This window comes from Ambystoma mexicanum, chromosome 11 (assembly GCF_040938575.1).
Source record: "Ambystoma mexicanum isolate Mex_15411 chromosome 11, UKY_AmexF1_1, whole genome shotgun sequence".
Taxonomy (NCBI): domain Eukaryota; kingdom Metazoa; phylum Chordata; class Amphibia; order Caudata; family Ambystomatidae; genus Ambystoma; species Ambystoma mexicanum.
In genome coordinates, this window is record NC_090934.1 from 921,255,109 (window position 1) to 921,268,515 (window position 13,407).

Here is a 13,407-nt window from a genome sequence, read left to right on the forward strand (position 1 = left end):
CAACTTCGGATTTCCCTCTGTTGCTCTCGCTCCTCTATAGTTTTCTCCTTGGCGGTGCTCCGCCCGTGCTGTTCTGTTTCTTCCAAGTCCTTGCTCTCCTTCCCCTTGCTCACTCCCTCCTCCCAGTCTTTCTGGTTTTCCTTCCCCCGGTTGTTTTCACCGGTCCGTTTCTTTTCCTTGCTGTCACTCGCTCTGCTCCATTCTCTACAGAGCTTGCCTCTTGTTACACTCTCATACTCGCCTTGCCTAGTATCTCCTGATTGTGCTTCACCGAGTATTTTCCTGTTTCTGGTTTCCTGCTTGCTCAAGTACTCCGGAGGGGTTTTTACGCCGTTTGGCTTTTCCCCTCACTCCGTTGTTAGTCCGTCGCGGAGGGGGGTCACCGTGCCTCCTATTTGGAGCCGCGGTGGCTTCCTTTCGAGGCCGACCTTCCCTGCTACAGAAGAAAAGGCTTCCCGCTCTACACGCCAGAAGAAATAAGTTAAATTACTCTTCAAGCTCAGGTGAGGAGGAAAAGGAACGGGGGAACGAGTTGAGTTCTACTGATGAGGAAGACATTACCGATCAACCTGATAAAGTACTGAGTCCGCCAGCCCAGTTTGATACATTCCCCCAGGCTAATCTTGCAGGCCCAGCAAAAATAACAATTTGATTAATTCTAGAGAAGAATTAAACATTGTTACCAACCATACTGGCAGAAGATTTGTTCAGATAGGAGAAAACACGAAATCGAAGAGGGAATCGGACCCTTCATACTGGTCCTGGTTATCAAGCTTCCTATCTAATAACTTTACAAAACATCCCTAATATTGGTTTAAACGTCTGCTCCTGGAACACCAAAGGCTTTACCCACCTATTTGAGGAGGAGGGACTATTGAAACACTGTAATCTATTTGACATTATAGCCTTTCAATAAACCTGGTTGCTAGTTAATTTATAGTTAGATGGACGTTTGACTACTCCAAAACCTTCTACCAAAGGAAAGATCGGCCACCCTAACGCCGGCCTTCTTCTTTCTTGCGGTAGTTTGTATAATCTGTCCATGCTGAACTTGAATATGGATACAGCTTTAGCAGGTTTATTTAATGAAGATATGTTAGATGGCTTATCTAATAATATCTTGATGAAGGAGGTGCAAGATTTTATCACTCAGCACATGAATATCCGTCATATCATGTTGGTGGGTGATTTTAACTCTTAAAATCCCTGCTAATTAATTGGTTCATGAAGGTATCCAGGAAGATGACCTAAAGCAGACTAGAGGCGATAAACGCAGAAGGGAATGGGTGTCAATCTTGGAGCCTCTTGATATGTGCATATTGCATGATTAGTGCAGCAATTTCAATAGAGTTTAACAACTATCAATTGCATCTTTTGCTCTGCTTCTCTTTTTTCGAATAGATATGCTACTCCTACGTCCTGTCCCCTTTCCTCCATAATGTATGGGCGTCTCTCGCTAGGGACGGGAGACAGAGCCTTTTTCACCAGAAAAAAATCTTCTTCCCCTTTAAATTTAGAGGCGCACAGGGACGCGGCCCTGGGAGTGTGCACTCCCCTGACTCCTCCCACCATCTCCACCCCTCAGTCCTCTTCCGTGTCGATGGATACGAACTGCTTTCACCAGCACCCCTGGGTTTGGCTTCAGCCTTGTAATTCCACGCGCTCTTCCCCGGATACTGTCTTTTTGTCTTCTGTCTTTAATCAGGTACTTGGTCCTCTGGCGCCCCGCTCCTCCCCGGCGCATGTCAATGTCCTTGGGCCTCAGCAGGTGTCCAGCCTGCAAGGGCTCTTCCCCCACGTCCAACCCCCATGCACTTTGCCTCCCCTGAATTGGCCCCGACCATGGCTGGGACGGCTGAATCAATTAAGAAGCTCTTAGCCTCTACTCTCTGAAGAACAGGTTAGCTCGGTGGAGGGAGCTCTTCGAACGATTGCCTCCAGAGGACTTAAAGAATTTCGTCAGACACAAGTCACGGCCCAAGGTAGGGTCTCTCTTTTCATCAGCACCCACAAGGGTGACTCCTTTCTGATGAAACGTCCAAGCGGGAGGGACCGTCCAGGTTCTAACACCAGCACAGGTAGCAAGGCTCTGTAAGCTACCGGCCGCCAGGCCGAGGGGTCACTGGATCCTACCTGTGAGGTCGCTGAGGGACTGCAAGGTTCTTTTAAACTCTGAAAAATGGTTACCCTTCGGGTATAGTTATGCGCCCAATAGTCTGAATAGTCTTGAAAAAATGTTTTCTTTTCACACAATATCAGTTTTTTCAAGTAGTTTAATGCCCTATGTTGAAGACAAGTGTTTCGACGTTTACGTCTTTCTCAAATCAGAGCCAATGGTGGTTGTGGCATTGAAATGTCCTCAGTCTTTTCTTGCAGCCATGGGATAATCCCTCTGTCTTGTCCGCGTTGTGCCTTCCGGTCCTCGTTCAGCTCAACCCGGAAGAATTGCTTTCCCCAGCACCGCGCAAGAGTGATCGGCTTTGCTGCACGCTGACAGTGAGGAGCTGCTGTGACTGAAAAGACCTCCAAACCCATCGCAACGAACAATTAAACAGCCACAGGGAAGACGTACAGGAAGGACAAAAGGATTAAGCCGCACCCGCTTGCAGGGTTGCGAACAGTCCGCCCTTGAAGCCGATCCTTTTGGTTTCAATTTGTCACAGACAAGCCGACGATTAAATTCAAGGTCTCGCAAAGTGGTCAATAAAGTACACATTTGCTGAGAGGAAATAACAACAACGTCATGATGGCTGTCCCAAAACTGACAAAGCAGAATAAATGAATGCTGCATAAACGCAATTTATGAAAAGGAACCGAATCTCCATTTTTTCCGCTATAAGAAACCATGCTTTACTCCAACCATAAGAGAAAATAAAGTACCTGAAAAATTGTGAAAATATTGGGTTTTTTTTTTAACTTTTTGTCAATCTGAAAAGCAATATACCGTCCTGAAGAGGGCCACAATCAAAACAACAGAACACCCGGGATGGTGTTGATGTAATCTGTGTGCCGAAACATATGTACAATCCTGTAGACACTGAAATAAATGTGTTCTTTCTGCAGCATTAGTACTTGTTTTGATGCTGTTCATTTATGGCATGTTCCCCCAGAATTGTAAAACAATCAACAATTTAAGTATAGCAAGTCTAGGTGATTTGCTATCAATGTTACTCTACTAACTTCAGACACCACTAGTAGAAAATGTGTTTTTGCTGGACTTTTTAGTGTTTGTGATTTCTAACTAGCAATTCTTTTTAAGTGTGTGAGGTGTCTTGCGGAAAGCGCCCACCATGTATTTGTGTGTTATGTATGTATGTATTAATTAAAATTGTGTTTTTACTTTGCCTACCCTCTGGTAAGAACGTCTGTTTCATGTAAATCTTAGATAGATGAATTAGATAATCTATCATTATTCCTTTGTGTCACTGATCCAGTCTCAAGGTAGACTAAAAGATGGGTAATTGAGCTACTTGTTCTTTTGTAATATTTGAAATGGAATACATAATAATACATACAGGCGCAAAATCCCTGAGGCCAAAAGAAGCCTGAGGAGGGATATTAGGAATTTCAAGAAACATAAAGATTTCAATCCAGCCATATTAAATACCATAAAGAAAAAGATAAAAAGGACTATTAGAAATGGCTGAAGTATTTTATTTTTTTAAAAAGCCTAAGGATTAATCAGTGGGAAACCCTGCATAAAGTGATTCAGGAAAATAATTCTCTGCTAGTTTGGCAATTAGTTGCCTCCTTTGGGGTTAAAGATCCCTTTAGTGCGGGTTCCAAAGAAAATTAAGTGAAGCATGTTGAGTTTACCATAGGAAATAAAGCATTCCCGAATATGTCAGTTATACCCCCCCAAAGGATAGATGGTTGTTTGTCTTGTCCTTTAAAGAACTAGAGACAAAAAGTCTAGACCACTTGGCCTGGACGGTATTAGCAATGCCCTGATCAAAATGAACCCCTGTTCATGGGGCCAGTATGTTGTATATAATCTTTAAAGACATGAGATATTCTGTAATAATTCTGGATTCCTGGGCAGTAAGTATCATCATACCAATATACAAAAAGGGAATCAGACAGGAGGCAAAACATGATTGCATGTTTACCATGCTATGTGCCTCTCTAAGATCTTTAGCAGAGAACTTTAACAGAATTGGAAAAGTGGGCAATGGACTCGAAGCTTATCCATACATTTCGAAAAGGCTTTCAGAAAGGAAATAGAACTATGACAAACATTCTCACTTTCGTGAATACCATAGAATATACTTGGTTTGTAAGAGAACAAAAGTTGTTTGCAGTCTTTGTAGATTTTAAGGCCGCTTTTGATTCATTTCAAAGGGGAATGCTATCAAGATGGGGTATACCCTCGGGCATGTTGAAAATGATAATGTGTTTATATACCAACAAAAAGGTTAAGGTTAGATATAACCAAGCTGGGGATACCTCTGATGATAATATAACATATTCTGGCCTCAAACAAAGATGTATTATGTCACCCATATTATTTAAACTTTATATGGCTCATATAACAAATGATATCCATTCAGATGAGGGGATGCCTATATGTTTAGGTTATGATCACTTGCAGTGGCTTGGTTATACTGACGATTTAGACAATATGGCTAAGGGCCTGCTTGGCTCCTTAAACAAGCTTGATGACTATACCCAGAGAAATGGCAGTAATATGAATGCCTCTAAAACAAAGCCAATTATATTTAATCAACAAGAAACTAAAAGGGATAATCCTCTGAAGTTAAAACTGGGTGAGAATATCTTAAAAAATAGTTACTTTTGTAGGGGAGGCATGGTAGCGCAAGTATGCCAGTGACACAATAGCTACAATTTGTAAAACATTTATTGAAGTTTGTCGGTTGGAAAAGTCCTACTTTGCTCTATGACTAAAATGGGAGTAGTCTCGACCATCAAACGATAAACAAAACAGTCCTAGTGGAGTCCATCAAAGGAAAAATGGCTTATGCCAACAAAACCTAATGCCTGCCCTATCTCTTGTACAAAAAGTGAATAAAGGAGAAATGTATGTGAAGGAAAAATCAGTGTTCAAAAGGATAAGTGTGGTTGAATCAGCTCTCCTCCCCACGTTAGACCACATAGAGTAAGGCGGTCCCTGTAGGCAGGATGACACACTCTGGCTCCGGTTTTTAACACAATAAACAGTTCCAAAACGTGGATCGAGGCCCGCCTGGCCTTCCATGTTAAAGTCTCTTTTTCCAGATTTCCAAATAATGTTTCAACAAAACGTTCATGTAGGCCCCCCTCTGTCGGGATCAGATACCTTCAAAACACAGTTCACGTGGATCCCCGTCTGTCGGGCTCAGACCTCTTCAGAACACAGTTCAACAAGACTTGCAAGGGGGCTCCCTTCCCCAAGCCTATTACAGTTCGGGTCTCCCTCATTGGGGCTCAGACCGCTATCGGATGTCGAAGACTTTCGCATCTGCTGGCTTTCTTTACAGACCTCCGCAGGACCACTTCCACTAAAAGTTCAAGGTTTTCACTCTCCCCTTCTCTAGGAGTTAATTTTGCTTACTTCACTTTTGCAGTTCATTCGCTTTATCGTTACAAACAATGCACCTTTCACATAGACCTTTGAGTGGGCTACTTCCTTTTGCCGGACCACCACGTTACTCAGTATCGCAGATTTGACAGCTGTCCTTACTTCAAAGTTCATCCACCGGTCTGCCTTTATTTGCATGTCATCCACACACGTGCAGCCTTTACTTGCGATTTAATGTAGCCACTTCAATCTTTAACACACATCGGTCTCTCAGGTCACTTGCAACTCATCGGAGTGTGGTTTTACAATTTCCAATTCACGAGTCAAGGTTAGTTCTACAGGCTTGGCCCCGCCTCCCCAACTCTGCCGTTCACCCAGGAGAGTCGCTGGCGTCCTTGAAACACAATGCAGCCTTCTGATGTGGGTTCTGGCCTCCTCCACGTGTCTTTCGCACAGCCTGTCAGAGGCAACGACCTCCAGTACGGAACTCTTAGGGTTTTCAACCTGCTGCTCTCGTCCCTTGGTCCGTCGTTCTGTTCAAGTAGGTTTGCCTTTGCCCCGGAAGTGCTGCTTGTACTCGTGTTCCGCTTTTACTCGTGTTCCGCCTCGCTCAGTGTTTCTCTCTAGGTTCTGCCTTTTATCCATGTGAGGAGAGCTAATTGGTATCAGGTGTATGCAATTAAAGTCAAGTGCCTGACTATGCCTGACCCGATTAACTGGAAATGTCTGGTATGATGTCTGAGAGTTAGTCTTGTTACTCTCAGTCACCCTCTTCTTCGGCCCAGTGTTTGTGCAAAAAGGGGGGCGGGCAGAGTTGGGACTTCAGAGAATCCTAAAAAATTGGATGGGTTAGATGAACAAAAAGGGGGGAATACCGTGTCTCACCATCGACTGCCTCACCCCCACTTCCTGAAGAACCCTCACGCAGGTGATCCTTCCGAACTAGTCCACCCTCAGGGTCTGGTGATGGCCGTGCCCTGGCCACCTGGGAGAGAGATCACTGGGGACTAGTGGGTGAGACAACCTCTGTTTTCTCACACATCTTGTGTATATCTGGGTGTAATGCTTGATTTGCAACTAATCTGGAATGCACATTTCTCTAATTTAGAAATGAGAGCGAAATAATTCCCCAATGGCATTTTGAATTTCACCAGGGCTCATGCAGGTTATTCATTCACTGCTAGAATAACCTTATTTAAAATTAAAATTAGACCAGTGTTGTTATATAGGGTGAAATTATGGGGCCATAAACAATTGCAAAAGCTACAGCTTTTTGAAAATGCTTAAAAACTTTGCTCAATGTGAGAAGGAGCACGCCGATTGAATACGTGTTGCTGGAGGTTAATATGCAAAGTGTGGGAAATGATGTGATACTAAATTGTCTGCGTCTCTATTGAAAACTCGATAATGCTCATGTTTCTTCACTGCTGAACGTGAATGCCAAATTAATTTCAAGAACACACTTGGGTTCCTCTAACACTACCATAGAAACGCTAAACAAATATATATGATAAATGGCAGAAGCTAATCAGTAACGATTTGCCATCCCTCACTATACACGAATGTAAAGCAGAGAATTAAAAAAGCTGTAAGAGAGTTGGACTGTGAACAGAGATTTGTCAATTTAGCTGCAAAATCTCTTCGTAGTGAGCATGTTGAGCATTATCAGAACCATCCCATGGTGGGTAGATATCTGAATGAATACCCTTATAAGGTTGGTAGGTTAGAACATATATATTTATTAAGTTTAATAATTTTGGGTCACATGATCATGGGCGTAGGACATGGGTGTGGTACAGGGAGGACAACCCCCCCCCCCACAAAATTGTAGGTGGAGGGGATGTAATGTCATTTATCCCCCCCAGAATATGTGTTTGGTGTGTCATGCAGGGATCTGTTTTATAAGTGGGGGGAGGGGCTGCTTACTATGTAAGCTGCCCTCTTCCCCCCTGGCCCCCAAAGCATGGAGGCAATACCCTGGGGGGCAGATAGGTGATCATCTGCCCCCAGGGAAGGGGGGCAAACAACAAAAAAAATATTTTTTTAAACGTAGTTTTGGGTGGGGTGTGGGTGGGACCACTAGTCACCAGGGATTTTTGCAAGGGGGGTGGCCCTCTCCCCCACCCTAAGTGGATGGGGGCACCTTATGTAGCCCTCCCTGGTGGCAGATTTCTGCCCCTAGGAAGGGGTACATGAGATGCCCCATCCATTTGGGGTGAGGGGAGAGGCCCCTGCAAATATTGGCAGAGCCACCCCACCCCCCCCCCCCCAAGCCTGGGGCAGTACGTTTTGCCACCCCTCTGGGGGCAAATGGTCACACACATGTGCCATCTGCCCCATAGGGAAGGGCAAAACAAAAATATATATATTATAACTTGTTTTGGGTGGAGGACCCACTAGACCACCAGGATGTTTTGTGTTTGAAAGGGGGGTGGCCCTCTCCCCCCACCCTAAGTGGATGGGGGCACCTTATGTAGCCTTCCCTGGGGGCAGATTTCTGCCCCTAGGAAGGGGTACATGAGATGCCCCCATCCATTTGGGGTGGGGGCGCACTGCAAATTTTGGCAGAGCCACCCACCAAGCCTGGGGCAGTACGTTGTGCCCCCCCCCAGGGGGCAGATGGCCACACACAGGTGCCCATCTGCCCCTAGGAAAGGGGCAAATCAAAAATAAAAAAATTATAACTTGTTTTGGGTGGGTGTGGGGGGCCAGTTAACCACCATGAATGTTTCAGTGGAAAGGGAGGTGGCCCTCTCCCCCCCACCCCAAATATATGGGGGGCATCTCATGTAGCCCTGCCTGGGGGCAGATTGCTAGCACAATCGGCCCCTACGAAAGAGGCAAATCAAAAATAAAAAAATTATAACTTGTTTTGGGTGGGTGTGGGGGTCACTAAACCACCATGGATAAGGGGGTGTGACCATGGGTGTTTTCTTTTCGGAAATGCATGGGTACTCTGTTTTCCTTGGTGGCTTCGACACCCTAGGCCAGGGGTGAACAATAATTTTTACAGAGGGCCGAAAGTACCTTACATGAGGGCTATAGTGGGCCGAAAAGTAAATGTGGGTGAGGCGGTAGGTGGGGCGTGGCAGGAGGCTTTTTCAACCCCCAATTTGTATTAAGCACATGGAAAAAGAATGTTTTTGAGGGGTAACGATTTTTATTGCATTTCAAACTTACATTTTGTACTACACATTTTCCATTGTTATAATTGATTTCGATTTAGTTATTGTATATCGTCTGTTTAATTAAATTATACATATTTTATTGACCTATGATTGGACATTCCGTTATTTTGGACTGCTATAGTTTGCTGTTTGGGTTGCTCAAGAGGAGTATGGCCTTCGTTGAGTCAGGTTTCCTCAAAAAAGCAAAGGATGTACATCTCCTAACTGTGCCTGTTTTCGCTTTATTATTGGTTTCACTGTTGGAGTGCAACACTATGCCCCATGGCTCCCACCCCCAACCAAACACTATGCCCCATGGCCCCCTCACCCCCAACCAAACACTATGCCCCATGGCCCCTCACCCCCAACCAAACACTATGCCCCATGCCCATGTCCCTCAACCAAACACTATGCCCCATGGCTCCCACCCCCAACCAAACACTATGCCCCATGGCCCCCTCCCCCTCAACCAAACACTATGCCCCATGCCCATGTCCCCAACCCCCAACCAAACACTATGCCCCATGGCCCCCTCACCCTCAACCAAACACTATGCCCCATGTCCCTCACCCCCAACCAAACACTATGCCCCATGCCCATGTCCCCCACCCCCAACCAAACACTATGCCCCATGGTCCCTTCACCCCCAACCAAACACTATGCCCCATGGCCCCTCACCCCCAACCAAACACTATGCCCCATGCCCCCCACCCCCAACCAAACACTATGCCCCATGGCTCCCACCCCCAACCAAACACTATGCCCCATGGCCCCCTCACCCTCAACCAAACACTATGCCCCATGCCCATGTCCCCAACCCCCAACCAAACACTATGCCCCATGGCCCCCTCACCCTCAACCAAACACTATGCCCCATGGCTCCCACCCCCAACCAAACACTATGCCCCATGGCCCCCTCACCCTCAACCAAACACTATGCCCCATGGCTCCCACCCCCAACCAAACACTATGCCCCATGGCCTCTTCACCCCCAACCAAACACTATGCCCCATGTCCCTCACCCCCAACCAAACACTATGCCCCATGACCATGTCCTCCACCCCCAACCAAACACTATGGCCCATGGCCCCCTCACCCCCAACCAAACACTATGCCCCATACCCCCCACCCCCAACCAAACACTATGCCCCATGGCTCCCACCCCCAACCAAATACTATGCCCCATGGCCCCCTCACCCCCAACCAAACACTATGCCCCATGTCCTTCACCCCCAACCAAACACTATGCCCCATGCCCATGTCCCCCACCCCCAACCAAACACTATGCCCCATGGCTCCCACCCCCACCCAAACACTATGCCCCATGGCCCCCTCACCCCCAACCAAACACTATGCCCCATGGCCCCCTCACCCCCAACCAAACACTATGCCCCATGGCTCCCACACCTAACCAAACACTATGCCCCATGTCCCTCACCCCCAACCAAACACTATGCCCCAAACACACTCTCAAGCATGCACCCATACAGACCCGAATCCCCCACCCTCCAACTCAGCACACACTCTCAAGCATGCACCCATACAGACCCGAATCCCCCATCCCCCATCTCGGCACACACACTGTCAAGCATGCACCCATACAGACCCAAACTCCCCACCCCCCAACTCAGCACACACACTCTCAAGCATGCACCCATACAGACCCAAACCCCCCACCCCCCAACTCAGCGCACACACTCTCAAGCATGCACCCATACAGACCCAAACCCCCCACCCCCAACTCAGCACACACATTCTCAAGCATGCACCCATACAGACCCAAACCCCCACCCCCATCTCAACATACACAACACAAACACTCAAAAACAAACATTCATACACATCCGACACCCCCCCGACCCCCCATCTCAACATACACAACACAAACACTCAAAAACAAACATTCGTACACATCCGACACCCCCCCAAACCACCCCATCTCAACATACACAACACAAACATTCAAAAACAAACATTCATGCACATCCGGCACACCCCCATCTAAACATACACAACACACTAAAAAACAAGCATTCATACTCATCCAACACCCCCCACACCCCATCTCAACATACATAACACAAACATACAGCAGAACAGACCCAACACACAAACACAAACAAACAGACCACTTACCGGACGTGCTGGAAGGCAGTTAAACTGGAACACTGGCAAGGTGAGTGGTACTACGGCTGGCGTGGCCAGCAAGGCTGAAATGCCTTCCGGCATCAAGCCTTACTGGCCACGCCAGCCGTAGTGCTGGCCCTCCATTGGTGCAGCACACACGCGCTACGTGGCTCGTAGGAGCGAAGTGGTGCGTGTGTGCTGAGCCAATGACGGCCAGTGTTTTGTCCGGCCCGGAAGACAACAAAGACTTTCCTAATGGAGGGCGGCCGATGCTGCTTGCGGGTCGCCCTCCATTAGGAAAGTGTTTGTGCCTCGTGGGCTGGACAAAACAGCATGGCGGGCCGCAACTGGCCTGCGGGCCATATGTTGTGCACCCATGTCCTAGGCCCAAATGTGTTGGTTGTCCACATGAGCAAAATCTGCTTTGCCGAAAGGCTTGGGGTTATCAGTGGGTTAGCCTTTTCCCTTTGCTCCGAGTTAGGTGCATCCACACATGTAAGGTACCGTTTTCGTCGGGACACTTGTGGGAACGCACGGAAGGTAGGACATCTGTTGTTGGCGGCGTGTTTCGGTGGGGGGCAGAGGGAAATGTCTCTGAAATTTGGTGGAGAAAAACCCACAATTTTCGGAAATTTCACTCTGGCCACCCACTGAAACAGGCCGCCAACAACACATGTCCTACCATCCTGCGTTCCCACAGGTGTCCCGACGGAAACGGTACCTCACATGTGTGGGTGCACCTACCTGGGCGCAAAGGGAAAAGGCTAACCCACTGGTAACCCTAAGCCTTTCAGCAGAGCAGATTTTGCTAATGTGGACAACATACAGATTTGGGCCTAGGGTGTCGAAGCCACCAAGGAAAACGGGGAACCCCATGCATTTCCAAAAAGAGGACACCCGTGGGAATCCACAGAGGTCTGACTTGCGCGAATTGCCCCAAAATGTATTACCCACAATCCCCGGCAAAGTCTGAAATTTGGTGAAAAAACAAGACAAAGTGAAAATTGTTTTTTCCACTAAATTTCAGACTGTCAGGGATTGTGGGTCATAAATTATGGGGCGATTGGCGCAAGTCAGACCTCTGTGGATTCCCACATGTGTCTTTTATTTGGAAATGTATGGGGTTCCCTGTTTTCCTTCGTGGCCTCAACACCCTAGGCCCAAATCTGTAAGTTGTCCACATGAGCAAAATTCCTGAAAATCTGCTGTGCGAAAAGACTTGGGGTTACCAGTGTTTTAGGCTTTTCCCTTTGCACCCAGGTATGTGCACCCACACATGTGTGATACCGTTTTCATCGGGAAACCTGTGGGAAGGTAGGCCATGTGTTGTTGGCTGCGAGTTTCGGTGTGTGACCAGAGTGAAATGTGCAGAAATAGTATTTTTTTTCTGTCATTTTCCTGATTTCCCCCCAAACTATGGAATCTTTTCCTACATAGTTGCTGCCTGACCTGCGCAAATCACCCCTTCCTAAATCGGGAATATGGTCTACCTTTCAGAAATGTATGCCTTTCTGGCTTCCCATTCAGCTTTCCTACCCTTTACTTCCATTCCATCCAAGCATGTCCTATTGGACAAAAAAACGCCAAAATCGTCTACCTCTCACAAAACGGCTGATTAGCATATCAAAATATGTTATTTTGGTTTCCACTCAATCTGTTCTTGAATGCCTGGAAAATGGTGAATGTAGCACAGCAAACCATTTGTTCCTAGCTCTTACAAGGAAAACACCACAGGCTTCTTTGTACAACATTGTATTGGCATTTTCTGAAGAAAAAAAACAAATGTTCTCCTTTTTGGTTATTTTCACTCACCCCCCTACAGCAAAATAGGATTTCTGGGTGGCGTTACGACCGCCTACATGTGGGAAAAAAGGGGCCAACTTTGGCCGACAAATCTCAAGTAACAAAGAAGTTACAAGGGATTGAATGGCGACATACTGAAATCACCAAAAAAGGCCTTGGCACTGTGGGGAAATACCCATGGCACTTAAGGGTAAAGACGGTAAAGCCCCAGAGGAGATATCATTTGTAAGGTACCTCAGTTAGTTAATTCTCCAAATGCAGATTGTGCACAGGAATATGCAACGCCTGTGTTCAGCACCTGGCTTAATCTTCGAGTCGGAAAATAGTCAGAGTGAATGCATTCAGCTTCCGATGCAACACAGCATTTTCCAGGTCTATTGGTTCGGAAAAAATGGTGGAAAACACTATTACTGTCGCTTTTTCTAATTGGCCAGCTTTTTGTGCATTTTCTGGGTGGAGTTCGGGAGCCGAGTGGACACACCATCGCCCCCTGCATTTCCCGCTCTACCAGACAAAAGCGGCCTTAGATTCTCATGCTGGAAATAAGGAAAGGGATTCCTCTGGGATCTGCTTGGAAATGAAACCTGGTAAAAGTGGGCGGAGTCCAAAGGAAGCCATTGTCAATTCCGCCAGCAATCGCTAATTGCGCAAGGTATTTACATTCTTCCAAAGTGGAAAAGCAATGTGATCTCACCTGCCTTTTACGCTAAAATCTTCCATTTTGTGGCAGAAAAGTAAAAACGTGCAGCAATGGAAGTGGTCCACTCCATGCAGTTTAATTTGCGCCGTGAT

General features: G+C 46.8%; 1 protein-coding gene across 3 annotated transcripts in view; it reads left to right on the plus strand.

Annotated features, from left to right (window-relative positions):
- Positions 1–13,407, plus strand: part of CHID1 (chitinase domain containing 1) — a 1,865,353-nt gene that overhangs the window by 1,706,713 nt on the left and 145,233 nt on the right. The window lies entirely within an intron of this gene.